The sequence below is a fragment of the Gouania willdenowi genome, chromosome 5, assembly GCF_900634775.1.
Source record: "Gouania willdenowi chromosome 5, fGouWil2.1, whole genome shotgun sequence".
In the NCBI taxonomy this organism is placed as follows: Eukaryota; Metazoa; Chordata; class Actinopteri; order Blenniiformes; family Gobiesocidae; genus Gouania; species Gouania willdenowi.
In genome coordinates, this window is record NC_041048.1 from 38,743,892 (window position 1) to 38,767,573 (window position 23,682).

At 38.8% G+C, this 23,682-nt stretch overlaps 1 protein-coding gene and 1 pseudogene across 2 annotated transcripts in view; both read left to right on the top strand.

Annotated features, from left to right (window-relative positions):
* sulf2a (sulfatase 2a) overlaps nucleotides 1-23,682 on the top strand; it is a 96,282-nt gene that overhangs the window by 21,229 nt on the left and 51,371 nt on the right. The window lies entirely within an intron of this gene.
* Nucleotides 11,086-11,203, top strand: LOC114464118 (uncharacterized; annotated as a pseudogene).

The window sequence follows — 23,682 nt, forward strand, 5'->3', positions numbered from 1 at the left end:
AAGAAATAGCTTTGGTTGGTTGTAAATAATGTAAATATTATGTCCATGACCATGTGTATACTATGTCTGTGTCTTTTATTGTCATTGTCTTTAATGTATGAGGACTACAGGTGAAAAGTAGCTCATGGCTGAATCTGACACATTTACACATGGTACTAGTGTTTATTACTGTGCACTGTTCTTTCCAAATAAACAAGTCAAGTAAAGTAAGTACAGTTCGGTTCTCTTGAGGATAATTTCATTATCTTTTTTTTTTTTAATAAATTGAAATTGAGGGGCCTACTGACAGAAAAAAGGCTCAGGCGCCCGCACAAAAGACTGTGATAACAATTTGTTATGGATTAGGAAGCTTAACAAGATAACCAAGAGATAAAAAACAAATAGGTTGAAAGATAATGGTTTTTTTTCTGGATTTTACAGCTTTACTTTTGGGATGTCCGTCATGTTCCTGAGTTTTGGATCAATACCTGCACGATATCTTCCAGATCCACCAGACAAAAAGGGGTTACAATACGCTGTGGAGGGATATAATCAACATATTAAAATAAACAACAAAGGGGACATTACAACTATTGAAGCAAAAGCATACCGTACCAGTCATGCATGAATTTCTTTCTAACTTTATCGAAGTCACTGCTTTATACGTTTTCTTATATTATATTGTCTGTATCCTCCTTAAGCTATGAGCGTTACCACAGCTAATTGGCATCTTAATAAAACAAACTGTTGCATTAGCTATAGCTAGCTAAACTACAGGTGACCCAAGGCTAATAAGATAGCAGCTAATAACGCTGCTAAGTGCTAACAAAGCCTGTTAACTCATTCAGTGCCAGCCATTTTCAGAGCAGCCAACCCCATATTGTCAGGCATTTTTTATAATTTTCCACTGATTTTTGCAAGACCCACAGAATATTTTGTACGTTGACGATCTGAAATTTGAAACCAGATTCTGAAAGATTTAACTGTGTACTTTCATCAGCTTGTTTTGTTCTTCCATAATCAGCAATTGAATAGAGGCAAGTTTCATGCAAATCGCCAGTTTATGACAAAAAGCTGAAAAAACCTATTAGTGACTTTGAAACTGTTTTTTTTTTTTTGCTTTAGTGACACCTCAATATTGGTTTCCTTCTATAAAACTACAAAAAACAACACTGAGACCAGGCTTTTGATGTCAAAAATTATTATTTTTACTATCTAGGTCAGAGTTGAATTGATTTCTTACTGTATTTTGGCCATCCTCCAAGTCTCTCCCCCGTCAGTCTCCCTACAAACTCAACTTCCTCCTCCTCCCGGCCAAGTCTCACCGCTTGCCCTGTTTTTTTTATCGTTTTCTCTCACCATCACAATACTCAATAGTCTACTTAGTTCCACACATGCTCTGGTCGAGTGTGTGCTGCTGGGAACTTCAACATCAACTCTCGTAGCTCCATTTTCCTCTCCCTCCGAGCTCTGCCCATCATGGGTGATCTCTCATCCAAAGGTGCGCTGCTGCCACCCACATGTCACCAGTTGGTCACTACATCATGGTACAAGTTAGATATTCACCGGAGAGCTTCGTCACACTGTCTCCTAGCAACCCCAGCCGAAAAACACAATGTCTATAGACGTGAATGGCACTCCATGAGTTAATATAGATTGGGAGATAGATTGTATGCTTTAGGAGGATGTCGACTGAAATATTGATAGTAATATGGTAAAGTGATCGTTTGAAAATAACTGCATACCCCAGACGTCACCGTCGTCGTTGCCCCCCCTTTTTCACTAGGTACATTAATGTATATTTATGTCAAGGTACTGTAATATCTTTCAACACCTTATTTAATCAAAATCAATTATTGTCATTTTGCTGAACATACAAGTGCAGACAAGATGAGATAACGTTAAAAACATATTGTAGACATCGCTCCAGTTGTGTTTTCGGCTTTGGGAATAGAAATAACATGACTCCTAGCCAAACTCTCGGGGTACCTGGTATCCGACTCGCCCAAGCCATGAGCACACCGCGCCACCATTGTGCTGCTCTGAGCATGTCGGACATTGTTTACATAGTAACGGTTGCTCAGACGTATGATTGGACCATGACTGGTTGTGGGCGTGGTTTTGCAAAAGCTATATTGTGATTATTTAAATTTGAACTTTAATAATTGAGAATGTATTTGTAATTGACTTTAAGTGGAAAAAAAATGATTGTAATAAAAAAAAATGCTGTCGTAATCATTTAGTTGTATTTGAACATGGATAATTGAAGATGTAATTGTAATTGAAAAATGTAACTGACCCCAACCCTGCCCTCGATACACAAACGTGTTGTGTTGACAATGTGAGGCTTTCTTTCAGCTCCGCAATGCGACCGCTGTCCTGTTGGCCGTTTACCAGAAAGCTGCTCTGCTGCTGCTGTGATTAGAATTCATCCTGTTTGAACAGTTGGAGAGCAGGAGAAGAAACAGCCCTTAGCACATGTGGCCAAATGATGTGCACAGCTGTGCACAGCTGACTCATTACCACTTGTGTAATAAGCCTCAAAACAGACTGTAATCAGCTCTTCTTTTCCTAACATCTCACTACAAAGGAGTGGATGGGCAGGTGTGGTGTTTAGTCGGTGTTAAAATTGTACGAGGCCATTTGAATTTTATGAAGCCAGCCTTTGAAAAAGTGCAGAAGCGTCTTCTTGTGTGTGACATGTAGAGGAGCAGACAGGTGAATGATGTGCCTTTGGTTAGATATTCTGTTTGAGGACTTAACTTCAAAACATTGGTGTGAGGGCAGCGTTCAGACCAGAGCGTTGGCAGCAGTGGACGGAAAAAACTAGAACTCTGCACGGTTGTTTATCACTGAGCGTCGAGCTCATCAAGGGATCCTCCACTGTTTGAAATGTACTTATTAGAAGATCTACGCCTAATAAAACACATTATTTTGCACCATATTCATAACCATATATAAAATGAATATGGTTTAAAATAATGTTTTATTAGACATAGATCCTCCAATAAGGACATTTCAAAGGTTTTAGTCCACATTTATCAATCAGTGGAGGATCCCTTTAATGCACAAAGCTTCAGTTGTTCAGACAGTTTTGAGATGATTCACCCCATTCCTTACAGCTCGTTGCACAACTTGTAATCCACTTGTTTCGTGAGTCTCAAAGACAAGATTTTTCTGGCAACTCGTGTCCATTTCTTCCCAGACATGTTGCTCACTTCCTCTTAGTAGATGTAATGCACGCATTGTCTTTTTCTTTTCCCCCCTGACCCTTATTTTCCACATCAGCAGGATGGAAACAGCCAGCTCTGCCTGCCTGTTCCATCCCACCGCCTGCTACTAAAAGTCAAATATTAAAGTGTTCTGTTGTGAGCGCGGCCTAATTGATTCTTTCCGCCGGGTGCACACAGAATGGGTTGACAGCGGGCGATACGAGGCTTTGTCAACACCGGGCACGCTGCCTGACGCTCAGGATGACACCCCAATAAAGGGCCGCTGAGAGCATGCCAACCAGAGCATGCCAACCACTGGGAGGCCGCTCAACGCTACGGCCAAGAGACGACTCATTTCTGTGCTCCGCGTCGGCTCCAATCAGCTAGCTGGGAAGTTGGCTGTCTATTTGTAAGAATGGTGGCTGGCTGTGATAAAAGTGTGTGTGATTCTGTGTGTGTGTGTGTGTGTGTGTGTGAGAGGCCACTTGCATAACCCTTCATCGAGCTTAAGCAATCTGGGGCAGCGATGGTGAAAGAAGCATTCATCCCACGCCACAAAAGCCTCTTTTTTCCTCCTGTTTTCCTGCTGCTGCTGCTCAGGTAATTGCTTTAATAGTTTTTAATTGCAGCTGTGTTTACAAAAAGGAGGTTAGCAAACAGGGGGATGACACCAAGTCTGTCATCATTGGCCACTCAGAGGGAAAAAATGTTCACCAGCTCATGAAAAACTCCCACCGAAGCGTTCCATCTCCAGCTAGGCGTGTATAACACACACACACACACACACACACACACACACACACACACAATCCAAGGATAATTCATTGAATCTGTTGGGCTGTAAAACAGTGTCCTCTTCTCTCTCTCATCTGTAGATGGATCTGTCTTCCCTTTGTCTGCTTACCCTTTGAATTTACTGAGCTTTTCATGTGCCTCACACATTTGTTCTGCTCGTTTATTTTTAATTCTCTTCTTATTTATTATTTTTTTCTCCCAAACATAAAGGAGCGCAGAAGACATCTGGGCATTATATACAGCGTTGTTTAATTGCACACATTCATCCCGGGCACGTTTCTCATGAATCTGATTGACCTTTCTGCTGAGTGCGGTCCTCAGTAAAAGGCTATAGGTGCCCATTAATCCCGTCGGGGTTGAAAAGCTTTGGCGTCTCTCCTGTCCTGTCTCATGCGTCATGTTCAACCCAAGCCCATGACGAAATGGCCACATAAGGAGGTTTGAAGGGGGGGAGGGGGCGGGGCTTGTAAATCTGCCTGACAGGGCAGTAATTACTGCATTAGTAAAATGGGCAGTGCGCTGAGCTCTGACATTGCACTAATTACAACAAAGAGTTGATGAACTTGATCTAAGCTTCTGTAAGTCATGTTTAATTGAAGAACAACGAGGAAAAAAACGAGTCTCTATGAGATCCAGTCAGGTGTTAAAGGAGAAAGCTAATAATTAAACAGGAACATATTCCAAGTGGTTGAAATCCATTAGGTCAGTGGAAAAAATAATAAACAATAAATGATTATAAGACACAGAGGTAAGCTACAATGGCCTCATGTAAATCATTTTAAATATTAGCGAGTGGTGAAATAGCCCAAAGTGGGGTCCAGTAAAAATTAAGAAGTTGTTTTATATCCCAAGAAATAGTAACCTTTATACTATAAATTAAAACACAGATCAGATGTGTTTCTTACATTCCCACATGGAGTTATGGGTCATTGTTTTAAAAAATGAATCTTTTTGCAATTCAAGAGTGTGTCACCCAAGAACAAAAGGTTATATGTGACTAATCATTAGTGATGTAAACAGTCTATGTTCATAGCTCAAAGCTGATCAAATCACATTGAGCTGATGCATATGCTAAGTTGTTTACTGAAGACCCAAACATGTTCAAGTCCGAAAGCCCGACAAACTTTTTTCCAATTTTAAGGGGTTGACATGTCCACCAAATAGGATGTACATCAGGTGTTTTTGTATATTCTGAGAGAGTAGGTGGAGCTGTATTACTATACCAAATTTCAGTTTCCTATGTGCTGTAGTTCCAGAGATATTGGAAGCTGAAAATGGAAGAAAAACAAGGACGAAGGAAAATTGACACATAACCCCCTCCTTGACGAAGGACGTTTGTCTAGGGAAATGTTTCCTGGGACCGCTCATTCAGTGCACCCCTCCCACCCCGAGCTCAACAACATGTAAAGGCATCCACCCAAAACACCGTCTAAGGCCAAGCTCATCACGGGCTGTGTCCCAATGCCCTCTCGGTTGCCCACTCCTGCTGACGGGTGCGAGTGCATAGGGTGTCCCAATTGTATGGAGTGTGCTTTAGCTCCACCCACTATGCACCCTTAATGCACACCTGTGCGAAGCGTGCATGCAAGTGGACAATGAAGGGAATTACCCATAAGTCCTTTTGTCGTGCGACGTTCCAAATAAAAAAATTTAAAAAAGCAATGGCGGACAAACTCAAAATAAACCCAGTTGGCAGCAAAAATGGCAAAAAAAAATGTCTTTTTAAGTGTAAGTGATATCAATTCTTTCATTTATATATTTATAGCCAATATAGACAGTGAAGCTGCTATCAACGCCATTTTTCCGTCACGAATGATGACGTCCTGACTCAGGTGCATGACGTATCCGCTAACAGTCACAATTCTACCCTTTCAGCACTTGTTCCCTAACACACTTTACATCCCAACTGCACTTAAATCAACATTTTAGGTGACCCGATTTGAATTCAGGGCGACCCCACATGGGGTGACGACCCCTAGGTTGAAAAACACTGCAGGAAACCATTGATCCCTGAGGGGAAATTGGGTAACATTTAATGCTGCTCTCATACATCTTCAAATGACGTAGTATGAATACTTAAAAACGAGAATAATCCACATCAGTACAACTCATATCTATCTTTTAAATGTAGCGTATTTGTTGTTTCCTCACAGGAGTTGAAAACTAATATTTTCTGAAAAAAATTGATAAAATATTTCCAAAAAAAAACTAAATTGAAAAAAATTAATGTGGAAAACAGAATTTGGAAAAAAAAAATAATAAAATGGATTTAATAGGGCCCTATTTTAGTTTTTTGTTAGATTTATTGAGGTGTTTTTTCAGGTTGGTTAATAATAAATGAGCTGGTCTGTGTTTGAGTCACATTTCAGGGAACATTTGCCAGCCCAGTGGTGAACCATCATCAGTGGAAAGGTCCCCGTCCTCACCTCAGTGACACTGAGCAGGGATTCATCCTGTTGCTTCCCTGCTGTGGTTCCCAGGGGGGGTTCAGGGGCTGCATGGCGGTCATGATTGCGGACACCAGGGGCTGACAGCCCGGCTGGTTCCCTGACAGGTGCCTAATGGAGGGTTAATTGGACAGGATGAAAACCCGCAGACCTTTGATTTGTCCTTGTGTGGACGAGAGAGTTTACACAGCCATTAACAAACACCCTGTTAAACTTTACACATCATGATCTTTATTTACCTTTGTTTTACACCGACTCACCCCCACAATAACAGATAACAGTCTGAATTTATGAAAACGTAGAATTTAAGACTCAATTTGCTACAACTGTTTGTTGTTTTTCCTCCTTTTTTTTTTTTAAAAGTATTTTACATTTTTATTTAAAATATGTTCTTACATAGATTCTTCTCAAGGTACACAGACACACACACACAAATAAACAAATAAATATATATAAGTATAAATACAAATGAAATTAAACTGTATAAAATAATAATAGCAAAACAACAAATTTATATCAGACAAACAGGGAGGTGAAGACATAGTAAAACCAGTGGAAATACACATAAGTAATGTGTATATTTAGGTGTATGAAGGAATTACAAATGGTTTGGTACATGTTTTTCTGTTCTCTTTTTAATTCTAAAAGTATTTAAACACATTTAGTAGAAGTGGTTATCACATGTTTTACCCAAGAGAATAATTGTTGAGATAACAGAAGTTCGATATCTTCCGTTAGCACAGCTGGGTTTTATTTGGGGCTGAATTTAAATTTATATTACATCCCGTAAAATGTAATGCTAGCATTATTTGATGACTTTGGCAATGGATAAGAAAATATAAATGGGTTTTAAAGTTGTTAGTCAGTTTTCCATCCATCAGTAGTTTTAGCTAAACCAAAATGACTTTTTATTAAAGAACATATTCACTTTAGATATGCCTAATAAAGCCACTGATTTATTTTCCACACTGCAGGCAGCTCACTGTCTCCTTTTTTACTGGAACATAAAACAGATCCACAGTAAAACATTTAAGGCAGGGGCGTCAAACACATTTTAGTTCAGGGGCCAAATACGCAGCAGTTTAATCTCAAGTGGGCCACAGATTTTATGCGGGAAAACAAGTAATTTCAACATTATTGTGCCCTAGTTTACACTTCTACGTGTACATAAAATACAAAATATGTAAGAAACCGACAATATCCAAACAATAAGTGACAGATATCAGTCCCAACAGGGTCTGCAATATAAATTTCCTAGATTTTGTGATCAATTTCCATTTAATTAAGGGAAATATTATGTAATAATTTGAAAAAAATTTAAGGATTTTGTAAAAATTTTGAGTTTTTTCAAATTTTTAACGTTAAAAATTACTGCAATTGTGCGATACAAGCACCGGGAAAATTGTGATAAACGGAGTTTGCGGGAGCAGGGGGAGCATTGTGCCCCCCCTTGTGGGCAAAGGTTTCCTTACAGTTTTCCAAAATTCATTCGGAAAAAAACAATTCTTAATATAAATAAATATTTTGAGTGCCTGTTGTTTTTTTGTCACAGATGTTAGTTCTACCTCAGGTGTGTAGTAAAATGGTCCCAAACATTTGAGACTTTAGGTTGGTTCTTCTTCTGTTGCCCATTTTTTCTTCACAATGTAGCCAGACTTTATTTTATCATTAATTTACAACATTTAACGATGCATCAACACAACTTTTTGTAGTTAACATTATCAATTATGTCATTAGTCATTTTTGCATCATTGTACACACATTGTGGTTGGTGTGAATCTCAAGACGGTCTGTTTATTTAATTGTATTTTTTATTTTGCCTTCCCGCAAGAATTTTGCTCTTGCAAATATTGTTTAGTTTCATTTACACAATGACTCATGTTTTTCTGTCATTTCCCCTGCGGGCCGATTTGGATGCTCCAAAGGGCCGGATTTGTCCCCTGGGCCATGAGTTTGACACGTGATTTAAGGCCAGAATTTACAGGACAATTAAAAATCAGCATTTAACACGATTTAGCTATCGTTTTAAATAGGTTTATACATGAATACATTTGACACACATTTGTATATATTTAGGCGTGTTTTTCTCCTTTCTGTCTGAGACGGTGAGTCTGATGTCAGTAGCAGGTCAGGCCTGCGGGGGCAGCCAATGAGCTGGAGCCACAGTAAATAGAGAGCCACTGCTGCCTGATCAATCTGAGCTCTCATTAAAAGGCTGCCAAGCTATTTGCAATTCAGTACAATATCAATACTGTAGCACCACAGAGAGGCCTCCAGAGCCGTTAGGCAAGCTGCGGGCAGCACAGCCGTCATTACCAAGCGGGCAGTGTGCCAACGACCCCCTTTTGTGGGCCACTTAGGTTCCCCCCATGGTCACAAACACAGGTCAGTGCAGACAGATGGGGCTGTCTGGGCTGCTGGCTCACAGACCATGCATCCAGAGATGGATACTGACCTGCAGAGAAAGAGACAGCCAGCGCTCTGTCATCCAATGAGCTGTGCGTGCGTGCGTGCCTGACACCTGTCAGTGTGTGGCTGTTATTTTCTTTTTGCTTTAGTGTCTCTGCACCATACGACTCCAAGGACAGCGTCACATGTTTGGGTTCAAGCCAATAACGTGGACCGTTTAGACCTCATGGTGTTAGACATTTCTGCTCAGGGGCCACATACGGAGCAGCTTAAGCTGAAGTGGACCACAGATTAGTCAAAAATAAAGTGTACTTTTAACGCTAATGTGCCCTAATTTTCACTTCCATGTATAACTGATATACAGTTTAAAAGACAATAAGCTGTGTTTCCATTACCCTTGGAAATGAGCAAAATCTAAATGGCACATTAAAAACTGGTAATGTAAACACCTGAATTAAAAAAAAAATAAATAAATTTTACGCTATCATGAGGAAGAATTGCACACATTTTGATATTGAAATGTCGCAAAAGCGCTATGGAAACACTTTTTCTGCAAATACACGTCACAGAACGTGACGTACCTGGTCACATGACCACTTCTCTCAGGGAAAACATGGCGCGGTATGTGTGAACAGAAGAGGAGACCCAGACATTTTTTAGGATTATACTTAAATATGATTACTGCCACATTGTTTCTCAAATGGGGGTATGTGTACCCCTAGGGGTACGCGATGGCACTACAGGGGGTACTTAAGAGAGAGAGGTTGGTCCCCACCTGACGTGAGATGACTGGAAATGATAAAAACAATTGAAATAAATCTATTCAGGAGCCACTAAATCAGTGTTTTTCAACCTTGGGGTCGGGACCCCTTGTGGGTTAGTCAAAATGGGATACTTGGCCAAAAAAGTTTGAGAACCACTGTTCTAAAGGGCCAGATTTGGCCCCCGGGCCATGAGTTTGACACGTATGGTTTAGACACTTGATATGCAAGGTGTCGGAGTTCTGGCAAAGAGCCCAACGGTCCTGCTGGGAAAAACCACAAACACAAAACGGGTCTCTGTGGTGATTTAGGTCGAGCAAATTTGGAAGGGAGGGGGCTATAAGTGGCCAAACATAGAAAGTCTCAGTAAGTCAAATCTGTGTGTGAAGGCCTCCCCTCTGAGCTGTGCCTGTGTGGTTCCAATATAGGTGGGAGGAATCAATGTGTGCGTCTCTAAACCTCAATAATCCACTGACAAAAGGCCCAAAAGAAACTCAGCAAGTGAAGGTGGTGGGGGGTGACGTTGGGTTAGGACATAGAATGGGAGGAGTGAAGGAGTAAAGAAGTCATTGTGGCCTCTCCAAAGGTTTGCGTAACAAAACATTAGTGCACTACCAACATCCCTCAGTGAAACATCCTGTGCCATGTAAGTAGGACGTCCCATTTTCTGCTTCAACATTTACCAAAAACTGTTTTATTGTTTAGACAATTCCACATAACGTTTGTGTCACATAACACTTTCCTGTGTCATTGACCGTTTTGTAAATGTCATGCTAATGTACGGCTCATACTAAGTCTGACGTCTAAATGAGTATGTAGTGCGTTCATATTAGATATTATGAAAAGATACTATATGCATTTTTCCTTTGTTTAAATCACATGAATGTCGTCATTTTTAATTGAAAATTGTGCAAAGAACTTTCAATTTTTCCAGAAATCTTGCAAACAATTCCACCAAATTCTTCCAAATTCCACAATAATTTGTAACAAAATCAAGTGAATTGAACTGATATTGAAAACTAGAGCACAATGATGTTAAAATTGTTCTTTTTTTCCCACCTAAAATCCGTTCGTATTTGACCCCTGAACTAAAAGGACTCAAAGATAGTATGAAAAGGTTGAGTACGTGAGAAACACACAGATGTATATTATATACACGCTGGACACACTAGTCATACTCAAACGCCCCACGATTCATTGCGAGTGGAATGTAAAATGGTCCTGGGACTGACTTCAAGCTAAAAATCATTCTCTTTTCAAAACAAAAGCATTATATCTTGTCTACCATTAGTTTTCTAACTCTTTAGTAAATAGGGCTCTTGTTTTGAAGTCAACTGGAAGTTTTGTCCATAGCAAACGGCGGGCAATATGGAAATTGTTGGGTTTATTTTGTATAATGTAAATTCCGCTCTTTCCGTCCGTTTTCTGCGATCACTGGAAATGGTTGGCCGTAACGTAAGGCCTTTCTGAGTTGTTGACAGTCATTGTGGCCACACCAGCCTGTCATTGCCCGATCCCGTTAGATCTCGGAAGCTAAGCAGGTCTGGGCCTGGTTAGTAGTTGGATGGGAGACCACTGAGAATTCCAGGTGCCACAGTGGGGTGGCAGTCACCCAGTGGTATCTGTCATTGTGCCCTTGGGCAAGGCACTTCACCTACATTGCCTAGTATGAATGTAGTGTGTGAGTGAGTGTTGGTGGTGGTCGGAGGGGCCGATGGCGCACTACGGCAGCCTCGCTTCCGTCAGTCTGCCCCAGGGCAGCTGTGGCTACAATAGTAGTTTACCACCACTAAGTGTGGAGTGAAAGAATAATGCCTTAATTCTGTAAAGCGACTTTGAGTGTCTATGATAAAGCGCTATATAAAACTGATGCATTATTATTATTGTTCATGGGTTGACTTAAAGAATCCTAAACCCACATGAGTGACTCCTCCTCCTCTGGCTTCAGTGTAGACTCTGGTCCGTTCATTGATCTACCAGTGCATGTCAGTAATTCATTCAGCAGCAGTTGTTTACTGAAAGTTGAAACTAGTATTGTCTGTAATCATCATTAAGTCAGGCCATTAGGAGCAGTTCCCACTGCAGGGTCTAATTTGATAATGGCAGAGAAATGGCATGTAATTAAAACTCAACAGATGTCGGCATAAAAACTGCGAGTCCTTTGGAACAGGATTCATTTTCTCCGTCACGTGTGGCCGAGGCAGGTCTTTTTTTTTTAGTATTAATCTGAGTGTCCCAGTTATTTATATCTGATTTGTCTCATCGCATACGTACTTCCTTGTTATTGTTCGGTTTAGATTAAGTTGAAATCAGATGTTCTGAAACTGTTTGACCTTGTCCCTGAATATATTTTATTATGTTAAATAAGAACTTCTGGACAATTAATTATAGTATGTTTAAAAAAAAGAAACCAATAATAATAATCCTTATTTACAGTTTCCATTACCTTTGGAAATATGCAAAATCTAAATAGCCAAATAAAAACACCTGAATTAAAAAACAATACACTAAAATATTGCTAAAAAATTTTTAACCTTTCATGAAATTTTCTAAAGTTTGAATCTTACAGTATTTTTTTAATTAGAAGATGTTTTACATTTAGGAATTAAACGATCAGTTTTTATAGTTAGTTAAAGATTACATTGAAAGCAATACAAATTATGTTCAAGATTATTGATTTATTCATTATTATTATTATTTATCATTTAGGGGTTTATTGTGTCTGTTTATTTGATTTATTAGGTATATGTATATGAGTTGCAGTGTTGGGTAAGTTACTCCAAACTTGTAATATATTTATACTACTAGTTACTGGAACAAATATGTAATATTTGTTTTACAGTATGACAGTTTTTTAAAATGTAACTGAGTTATACTACTTTGAGTCACTTTTGGTCCAGAACATTAATTATATCACACTGATAGTGTTCAAATAACATCGGTCTAAGTTTTGTTTCAAATACTCTTTTTTTGTTCCCCATAACTTATATTTAACTGTATTGATCATCTTTTTTTCCTCAGATAATTACAAACAGTGAGAAAACAAAGCAAATATGCACTTAAATTAAAAATTCATGTTTGTAATAGTAATATATTACTAGTTACACTACTGAGTTAGTTCAAAAAGGAATATATTACTGTAATATATTACAAAAATAACTAGTTCCACTCGACACTGATGAGTTGTTTAATATATAAAATAGAATTATTCTCATATGTTAATGATTTAGAATTCGTGCACTTTGGTCAAACTGTCTTTTTTTTAGTGTTAATCTGAGTGTCCCAGTTATTTATATCTGATTTGTCTCATCGCTTGTGTTATTGTTAGATTTAAATGAAGTCGTGATCAGATGTTCTGAAACTGTTTGTTCTGTAGGCTTTGAGAAGGTTGACCTGAATATATTTTATTATGGGTAAGTAGGAGCTATTGGACATTTAATTATAGCATGTTAAATAAGAAACCATGAATAATAATCCATGTCAACATAAGGATGCAGAAGGCATTGTCACTATTGTTATTCTATTTCATTATCTTAGCTTTTTATTCTGTCGCAGATTTCTGCGCGTTTCACCTCTTTCAGCGTTTGACTGATTTTAACTGTTAAGATCTCGAAATGTGTCAAAAATTTGTTTGTACTTTTGTGATTTGCAAGTTTTATCAAAAATATTTTTGATCGATTTTAATGTTAAAAAGATTTCCATTATAATAATTCGGAAATCCCCCTTTTCAGCTTTTTTCCCGTCAAATTTGAACTTCAGCTGTTGGGCCATTCTTCAACAACCGATTTCAACCATTTAACCTTTAAAATCTTCAGCTTTCAGTTGTCTTTCAACTCTTATCTTCAACTGTTTTTGACCTACAGCCCTTCAACAGCTCCAATCCCATGTCTAGAGTGGAATGGATGGATGTGTAAAGAATTTGTTCAGATGATCAGACCTCAGTCCTGAGACTTGATTGTATCAATGGCTACGTTTACATAAGAGCTTTAATTCCTCTTTAAATAGAATAAAAGTTAATTCCTCTTTAACATGACATTGTAAACACTAAATTACTAATGCTAATTTAATTCCGAATTAAACTTAATTCCAAATAAGGTGGCTGGTTTATTCCGTTTTTTTTTATTTCAAATTAAATAATTCCTCTTTCTTGTAAACAGTTAAAAACACTTCAATTTGCTTTAAGTTAATTCCAGTCGTTTTGCACATAATCCAACATGGCGGCCGAGACTATTTAATAAGAGCCTTAAAAGACATAGATATAATAAAAAAAGGGGATGGACGGGGGTATAAACATTAACACGGACACATGGACTTATCACACACATGGAGATCAGCAAACCGAACGGCTTCATCAGACGGGTGATACTACGACCTGCCCGTGTGTGTGATAAGTCCATGTGTCCGTGTTAATGCGTCTCCATACTGCTGCACAGACTGTAATATCATTGTAACGGTTGTTAGAGCTACTGTCTTTACCAGGGAGCAAATATTTCTTCCTGGTTATTGTTTTCTGGAGTTTTACTGGGCTTTTGTGGGCTTTTCCATGAACCAAAGTGTGTTATTGTCGAGCTGTTGCTTCAAAACTACAATCAAAATAAAGGGGAAAACAGTTCTCATGTGGATGGCTGTTCATCATAGGAATGGGATCCACACAAGGTTCCTGCTGCTTAACAGAAGGTTTTCCTTGCCGCCATGATGAATTCATGTTGGGTGTGGGATACATATGTATGTGTATATGCGTATATATGCATATGTGTGTATCCATAAAATGAAGAGTCCGTCCTTAAGACTGTTCTACTGTAAAGTGCCTTGAGATACCATTGGTTATGATTTGGCGCTATACAAATAAAGATTGATTGATTGATTGATTGATTGGTCTTCTGTGTTACAGCCGACAAAAGTTTGTTGTGTGTTTCTCCCGATAGATGTTCACCCTCTGTCCAATCAGAGCCTTCCCAACCCCCAGACCTAAAGCGGAACACTTTAATTCCGAATTATTTAATTTGGAATAACTAAATCCGAACTAAATAACATCATGTAACCGTGTCCATTGACTTACAAGAGATTGTGGCATTACATTGTTCCATTGTGTGTTTTAAGAAAAGCCATATGGCAGCAAATTACCGGCGTCATGCTGGGGTTGGGGGTAAAAAACCCAACACGATATCTGTACTGCTTGAAGTTTGTATGGAGTCTTCCTTCATTCTGCGTGCTGGAAGCGTGATGTATTGAGTCCTGCTTGTGAATAAAAACCTTACAGATGGATCTTCTGAATTCCCTCACTTGCATTTTCTTCAGGAAATGCAAATGTTCCAGTTTTAATTGTAGAAAAATTGCTGGTCAACATAATCATAATTGAGTTGTAATTGAACATGGATAATTGAAGTAATTGTAATTAATAAAATGTAATTGACCCCAACCCTGCATCTGACTGATGTGTCATATAGAAGTCAACATGGCTGCTGTGCGGTCTGGTCTGAGGGAGGTATGGTGGGGTTAGCGGCTGATTTGTCTGTAATCCGTTTAGTTGGGACGTGACTCACTGTGGGGGTGCTTTGCTTTGGTCAATAAGTGCCAATAAGAAACAGTCATCACTCAGCAGGTCGCCCTGTCCACCAGCTTACTCACTTGTTTCAGCTGTCAGCGCCCATGTCAGAAGGAGCTGGCCATTGGGCCTGTGCACGAATAATGGCTTCTCCTCACAGACCTGAATGGGTTTAGGAAGGCAGGGACTCTGGCTGACTGCAAAGCACATGCATTCCCTCCAACATCTGAATAAACCCATCCCAAGTGAAAACGGCTACGTATTTACAAAACTCAGTTGACAGATCCTTATTATCTCAGCCTTAAACCCCTGGACGGAGACGTGGGGGGGGGTTGAACCCACATTAGGGACAATCGAGGCTCTGTTTGTGTTTCCGCTAACCCCCCAATGTTCTCCTGAAGCTCTCATGGGGCGTACTGCTGGGGTGCAGGGAAAAGGAGAGGATGATGTGACCCCATGGTGGACCCAGAAACCCCCCCCCCCCCAACAAAGAAACCAAAGCAGACCACCGCGCTAGCCCTGCATGCCTCTTGGTTGCTGCTGGAAACGTATACGCTGCGAGGGCGAGTGTGATAGTGAAAGTCTCAATGGTGGAGACCAAACCCGTCACCAAAACATCCTCTCAGCTGCAGTTAGGGTTTGTGTCAATGCAGACCACCACCACCACCACCACCACCGGTTGACTGCTGGAGTTTTAAGAGACACAAACAAGTCGACAGTGACTCTGATGACTTGTAACGCTGATGCTGTCGTTTTCCTCCAGGTCCAGGGATAACTAGACCAAGTCTGCTTTAAAGCTGCAGTATGTTGAATCATGAGACTTGAATGGAATCAACTGCACTCCCCCTCCCTTCCCTGTATCAAATTCACCAGCATCTGTGGAGCTCTCAGTGACTTTGTTCTCAATAGAGACAATTGACAAATGTAGGGACTTTTCAGTTATCAGATTTTTTTAGAGCAGAGGTTCCCAACCTTTTTCGGGTCGTGACCTCATTTTTGTATCACAAATGTCCAACGACCAGACCCAGAGACATTTTTTTTCCTCGAATTAGTTTTTGGTCATGTTTATTAAAATGTGTTACAAATACAGAGTTACCAGTATTAGTGCACAAAGTGGCAAGTGCGCCACCTCAGATACTTTTAAACAGTGATTTATTGGAACTAGATTGAACTGGTATTGAGGTATTTTTTTTACCAATTGCTAGACATTTCAGGTGACCCCATTTTAATTCCAGGCGATCCCAAGGTGTAAAAACACTGTTTTAGTGACTCTGACATCAAAGTTTGTATCACTCTCTCGTTGCTGTCTTCAATTTGCAGGAGCTGGCGGCTTCAGCCATGAGCCCCTCCCCCGCCTCAAAATTCCTAGCTGCAGGTCAGAGCAGACCCACACCACTCCACGTCCAGACTGCAAATTAATTGCTTATGTGCATTTGCCGGGCAACCAATAATAACGCCCCAAAGCAGCTCATGGTGCACTTGTAAAAATATGTCTGATTGGCTGAAAAGTAGCGTCACTCTCCTTGTTTTCTAAACTGTAATACAGTAACCATGTCTGCAAGATGGATTATCCAGGTGTTCACAAACACCAGAAGAATCCACCTTGAACTGTTCCCGCCTTTATATCCGGGTGTGAAGAAGGCGCAGTTGCGGGGAGAGGAACTAGCTGGGCTACCGCTATTAGCAGAGCTCTGAAATCAAAATAGAAAGATGTTGACGCAGGAGGATGGTTAACGTGCCCTTAACTCACGTACTTGTGTTGCAAAAACGGCAAAAGTCACTCAATGACCGCAGCATTACTATCCAAAAAAGAAGTTTTCACCAGCGAAGCCTTGTTGTTGTAGCAGCGTCTTTGCGGCGCATGCCGATAACGACATCATCATTTGTTACCGTGTGATTGGCTAAAACAAATTATGGTGGACAGGCGCTTTGCCCAATCAGCTTCAAGCATTCTGTTTATGTCCCTCCATGGTTCTGAAAGGATTCGCCAGACACAGACCCAGATCAATGTGGAGAACTTGAGATAGAGGGTGGGCTACACATCATTCTGGCTCTTTTCAGGTTAGTAATACAGAGCCAAGACATGGAGCAGAGGTCCAGAGACCTCTCAGAACAGTTTAAATTACAATATGATCTATGGTTAGGATGGAATTTGTGACCAAATGAAGCCAAATAACTTACATGCTGCATCTTTAAGTTGAAGTTGAACTTTTGAAGTCTGATGCAAAGGGTGTGAGTGTGTTTTCCTCTCTACTTTAGCTGAGTGTACTTTATTCTGGTGATTCACGTGAGCACTCTTAGTGAGCACAAATCATGGCCGAGCCTTTACTTTAAACTGACACCATCACGCCGTTGTTCCTTTCCTCTCTCCCGGCTCTGCTTGCTCACTTTTATTTTTACATTAAATCATTCAGGCAGCATCCCATCACTTGCTCCCTTGTGTGTGAAGACTATTTAAAAGATAATGGGTGTGGTAGATTATGAAGATGCAAAAGGTAGTGAAGAGCTTTTATCTTTCCAGGTCTTGGTGTGGTGCAAGTTTATTATGATTACCAGAGGGTGACCAGTGATAAGGGCTGTACTTTGATTATTTGTGTTTAAAGAGAAACTAAACCCCAAAACCACTTTTTTGTGCTGAAATCAAATGCATTTTGGTTTTACTGTAAGTCGTGCTGTTGATTGAGCCTGGTCTAACTCTCAACATTTTAGTCAAATTATTTCAACTTGTCGTATTTTGTTGTAAAATGTCAGAATGTAAGAATTACTTGAAACTTGGCTGTTACAATTTAATTTTGCTGTTCGCTGAGAACAAGATTCTGTGATGTCATTGGACCATCATGCATCACTGCTAGCCCCGCCCCTCCTGTAAGAACTGGATATTTTGGTAATTTACACAATAATTAATGTTGTATCTCTTCCTCGGGCAGAATTGGATGCTCTAAAGTCTCTGCTTTGGCCCCCGGACCTTAAGTTTGACGCAAGTGCTCTAAAGTGAACAATGTTTGACATCAGACTTAGTATGAGAAGTACATTAGTGTACAGTTTCGAACAAAGCCCCAGTCGAGCCTATAAAATCTCCAAAGAACAATCAATGCTATGCTAACTAGCTGCTCAATACTCACTATACCACTCTATTCACCATTCTCTCAATCCAACCTATTCACCACAGATTGTAGAGTCCACGGGTGATAGTTCTAAATATCTCATATTCACCAATTTAATGAAACTCTACAACATTTTTAGGGGCTTGCATTTTTCCATACTTTATATCACATGAATTTCGTCATTTTTTATAAGAAATTTTGGAAAGAACTTTCAATTTCTCCACAAGTCTTGCAATTTCTCACAAACAATTCCAGAAAATTTCATTAAATTACACAATAATTGATAACAAAATCAAGTGAATTGAACTGATGTTGAAAACTAGGGCACAATGATGTTAAAATTGTTCTGTTTTCCCCCACCTAAAAACTGTGGCCCAGTTCAGATCAAATTGGTCTGTATTTGTCTCCTGAACTAATGGGAGTTTGACACCCCTGCTTTAGATAGTATGGAATGTATACTATATGGGGACATTTTTTAAGTGTGCACGGTGGGCACACTAGTCATACGCAACTGAACTACGATGATGCATTGTGGAATGTAAAATGGTCCTGGGACCAGCTTCAAGCTAAATATCAAACATCCTTTTCAAAACAGAAGCATCTCTTCTGGTCTTCTATTTGTTTTTCAAGTTTTCAGTTTAGTCAGTAGCTCAATGGAGGGTCTCCGAAATATGTTTCTGTGAGTTTCATGGATCAAATGAGCACATGTTGATGTTCTACATGGTCACTTTCTCACTTCAAATGTTTTCAGAACTTTCAAAGGTGGAGAATCAACAGAGATATTTAGCCTCAGTGTGAACATGGATTTTAACGCTGTTGGTTCCAAATCCATCTTTGGAAACTTGGAAGTATACTTCAGTGAGAACGCTCATCATCCTAATTATGCTAGTAGTATATAGTAGACAGTAGGGATGTAGCGATTAATCGTAAGACAGTTAAAAATTGATTCATAGGTATCAGGATTAACATTGATACTGTGAAAATTGAATCGCAGTACTTGTTTTATCCATAAGTGTTGGCGGCGGGCGGAATCTGCTAATACTTTCTTTCTGGCCGCCTTCTACTTTTAAACATGTTCATAAATGATTCCTTACCTCTTTAGCACCGAAAAAATATCTGTAATATTACGTGAATATCTGTAAAAGTCACGTTTTTCTATTAGCTCTGTCTGCTAGCATAGCATCTCTTCTTCACTGCAAGATATATGCATGCCAACTGACCACTGGGGTACCAGCGCCTTCTGCTAATCCAAACACATATCTGATGTAAATACATTGAAATTACTGTTTTGTTTTGTTTTTTTCAAGTCCAATTGTTAAGGCGCAAAATACACTTTCAGTTGCACTTTTAAAAAGAACTATTATGCAGTTTTGCATTGTTTACTATAGAACCAGAATTTAAATTAATAGGCTTCTTCTTCATTTGTATTATTCCTTTATTTATTTCATTCAAGATTTATTTTTAGTTAAATTACATTGTTTTGAATAGTTTATCAAGGGATTCTTTTGACAATGAAAAGTAAAAGGAAAACAGTATAGTTTTTTATAGTTTTTTCCCCCAAAAAATAAAGGAATATTTTCAGTCATCATTGGTCTACAGTCCCATTTTGTAAAATAAATCATGAGAGAATCGTATCGTGAACTCAGTATCGTGAATCGTATCGGGAGTTGAGTGAATCGTTATATCTCTAGTAGACAGTATATGCTCATTGAGTTTATAGTGTTTATTACCGGGTGTGACATTTCTAATGTGCTGAGTCATCATAAAAGATATTTGGCTTTGGATTTCACTCATCAGCCAATCATTGTCTAAAACTGATTCATTGATTTGTTGCGTAACATTTGCCCAAAAATGTGAGCGTGAGGGAGATATCCAGCCTGAACACGTCCCTGCTTCCCCCCCCCCCCCTCCCTCAGAGCAACATGCAGGATTAATGATGTGTTCTGCACTAAAATTACACACATTCGTATTTCACCGTCTGTCTCGCACATTCCAGTGGGAGTAATAAAGGTAAGGAATGAATATCATCTTTAAACAAGAAAAGACATAAACGACAGGCTCCACTCCTCAGTGCACAGAGGAATATTTCACGTATTATTCCCTTTAGTGCAGCACAAAACTCATTATCTAATGTTTAAAGTCCCATCACTGGGTTATTTATTTATTTTTTTTAAAGGCTTTTTGTTAACAACAAAATTGCTTATTAGATTGTGGCTGTCACCTTTAGAGCGTCACACTTATCAGACCTGAGGGAAATCTAAATTAAATCTTTAATTTGAATGGGATCAGGCTCTAGGTTATCTAGTGTCATTCTCAATTGGTAATGTTAGATGTTAGAAAGTAAAGTCTGCAGGTCTGCTTTAGAACCAAGAAAAGTTCGAGTTGTGGGTGATTCTTTAGCAGGTGTCACACTCATCTTCTCTTTTCTTTGGTATCAAATGTGTTTCTTTTGCTTTAGTGCAACACAATTAACCTTTTTTAGCTTTATCTATGTATTGAAAAAAAGCCACATCACCAACAGAAAGTGTTCAAAAACAAAACTTTGTTGCCTCTATTAACAACATACAATCATTTTTATCAAAGTGTCTTGAAAAGGAATCAAATAAACACAAAGAAAAAAGGTTTTTTTAATGATATTTCATATTTATTTTTTCTAATAAAACGTGCAGTTAACAATCTGCAGTCATTCTCATTCTTGTCTTTAATAGGAATCAAATGAACAAAAACATTGATTTTTTTTTTGCATTTATTTTTTCAAATAAAAAGTGTAATTAACAATGTGTAGTCATTCTTACCAAAGTGCCTTGAGTACAAATTGAAAACAAAACATAAAATGTGATTAAACAAAACAATATTTAACAGAATAAAGTTCAATTGTTGGTCTAAATATGTTTTTTTACATTATATATATATAGGCTTATCCAAACAGCGTCTGTCTCATAGTGAAGGCTTCCTTAGTTCAGGGTTTTTCAACCACTGTGCCGTGGCACACTTGTGTGACGTGAGAGATCATTGGGTGGGCCGTGGGAAATTATTCAATTTTATATATATATATATATATATATATATATATATATATATATATATATACAGACGCTGTTTGGATAAGCCTGGCGGACCTATTATTAGTTGGGTCATTTTCACTTTGATGTTCTCTTATACCAGGGCGGGGGGTCACAAACCTTTCAGAGACTGAGTTACTTCAAAGGGGCTGAATAATCCGAACGACTACCAGTTTGATATACACTTCTGAAATGCAACAATTTCAGCTTTTGACTTTAATTAGAGGGAAAGATGATGAAGGATGACGGGTAGTAACTTAAAAAGGTGGAAATACTTACGTTTAGTCATGCACCAAAATATATTTCTCTTAATTTTAGCAATTGTTTCATTTTCAAAGAACCAATTCTGCTTTATTTTTTTTATTTAAAGCTACTGGAAGCTACTTTATCAGATGAAGACATGGTGTAGGCTAGTGTTTCCCAGACTTTATTGCCCCATGTACCCCTTAGCCTTTATATCTTATCACATGTACCCCTTAGCCTTTATATCTTATCACATGTACCCCTTAGCCTTTACATCTTATCACATGTACCCCTTAGCCTTTACATCTTATCACATGTACCCCTTAGCCTTTATATCTTATCACATGTACCCCTTAGCCTTTATATCTTATCACATGTACCCCTTAGCCTTTATATCTTATCACATGTACCCCTTAGCCTTTACATCTTATCACATGTACCCCTTAGCCTTTACATCTTATCACATGTACCCCTTAGCCTTTACATCTTATCACATGTACCCCTTAGCTTTTTATTTTTGTCTGCTGGCTCGTTTAAACTCTTTCTTATGTCTTGTTCAACATTAGCAGTGAATTTAAGCATTTTTATTCATTTATTTCTGAGATTTTGCTTGTTTTAGCATTTGAACTTCACCTTTTGGTGTGTTTTAAAGACTTGTGCGACAAATTGTTATTGATGGATGAGAACAAAGTCTGTGCATGTAAAAAAAAAGAAAATCTATGATGTTAAAAAATAAACTTGTGAAAGGTATTCAAGTACCCCTAGGGGTACACGTACCTCAATTTGGGAACCACTGGTGTAGGCCTCATGGATCAATAAAGCAAAAATAATTTAAAGCTGATATCCAGAGTTTCTGAGAAACGTCTCGATGTACCGTCCTAAACAGCTCCACTTCCTCCCACTGCCTCTGCCAATCTACCAGAAGCCACGCCTCTACTTTTCTGAACGCGTATCGCGGAACATACTGTAACAAGGTTGCATTGATATAGATCTATGAGTCAGATAAGAGCCAAAATCATATTTACCTGTTTGCTGTTGTGACGCGCGGCCTTGTTTCTGTGCTCAGTTCCACATTCACTTTGATTGACAGTCTCAAAAACAGGAAGTCGAAGCCTATTGGCTGGGCGATCGTTTCCATTTGTATAGGGGTCTATAGGACGAAGGAGGGACTTGTATACATTAATGTATATGAATGACCACCAGCAGTAGACCATAGTAAAAGACTAGTTAGGAGTTTTTTCGCATTTCAAAAGAATCATACTTAAACATAGATTTATCAGAAACTCCAGATATCAGCTTTAACTGAGAGAAAAAAAACATGTTAAAGGTTTTGTGGGCTGTGTAGTCCTGCAGACTTGTTGTTGGTTTTAAATGCATCTTGGGAAACGCTCATCATCCTAATCATACTTTTCCAACATTTCCAACACAGCCTCTGCCTATAATACATAATCACTCTCATACATATTTAAACATTTCACACTACCTTTGAAATTTTCCTAAACAATTATTTTGCCCAAACTTCATTTTTTTCTCTGCATGAAGAGTTTCCTTGAATATATTTCTTTGCCTATTAGTGCCTTGCTTCACTGACGGTGATTCACGAAGAGCGAGATGAGCTCCAGACTTGAATATTGTGAACTTTAGTGAGCCCTCGGCACACATTATTATGCATTCCTGCTGCACCTACTGCCACTACTGATATGAAGGACGATTCAGTTACTTTGCATATGAATATTGATGGCGCTGCTGCTCATCTATAGTGAAATAAATGCACTGTCACAGTCACACAGCACACCTGAAATGATTACCTCGAGAGTCGCACATGACATCGATTGAAAATGACTTTGGATAGATCTATTATATTATATTGTAATTTTGAAAATGAAGGATTGGGTAAATATCAGACCTGGACATATTAACACTTGGCATTCAATTAAAAGGCTGGAATTTATTACAATGCATGAAAATGAGAAAGTATGAAGATTTATTCATATTCTCTTTATTCAAAGCTGCTAACATTGTCCAGGGTTAAGATCCTTTGCAGTATAAGTGTACAAAGGGCAGGGTTGGGGCCAATTACAATTATAATTGGTCATTAATTACGATTATGACCTAATTGTAATTG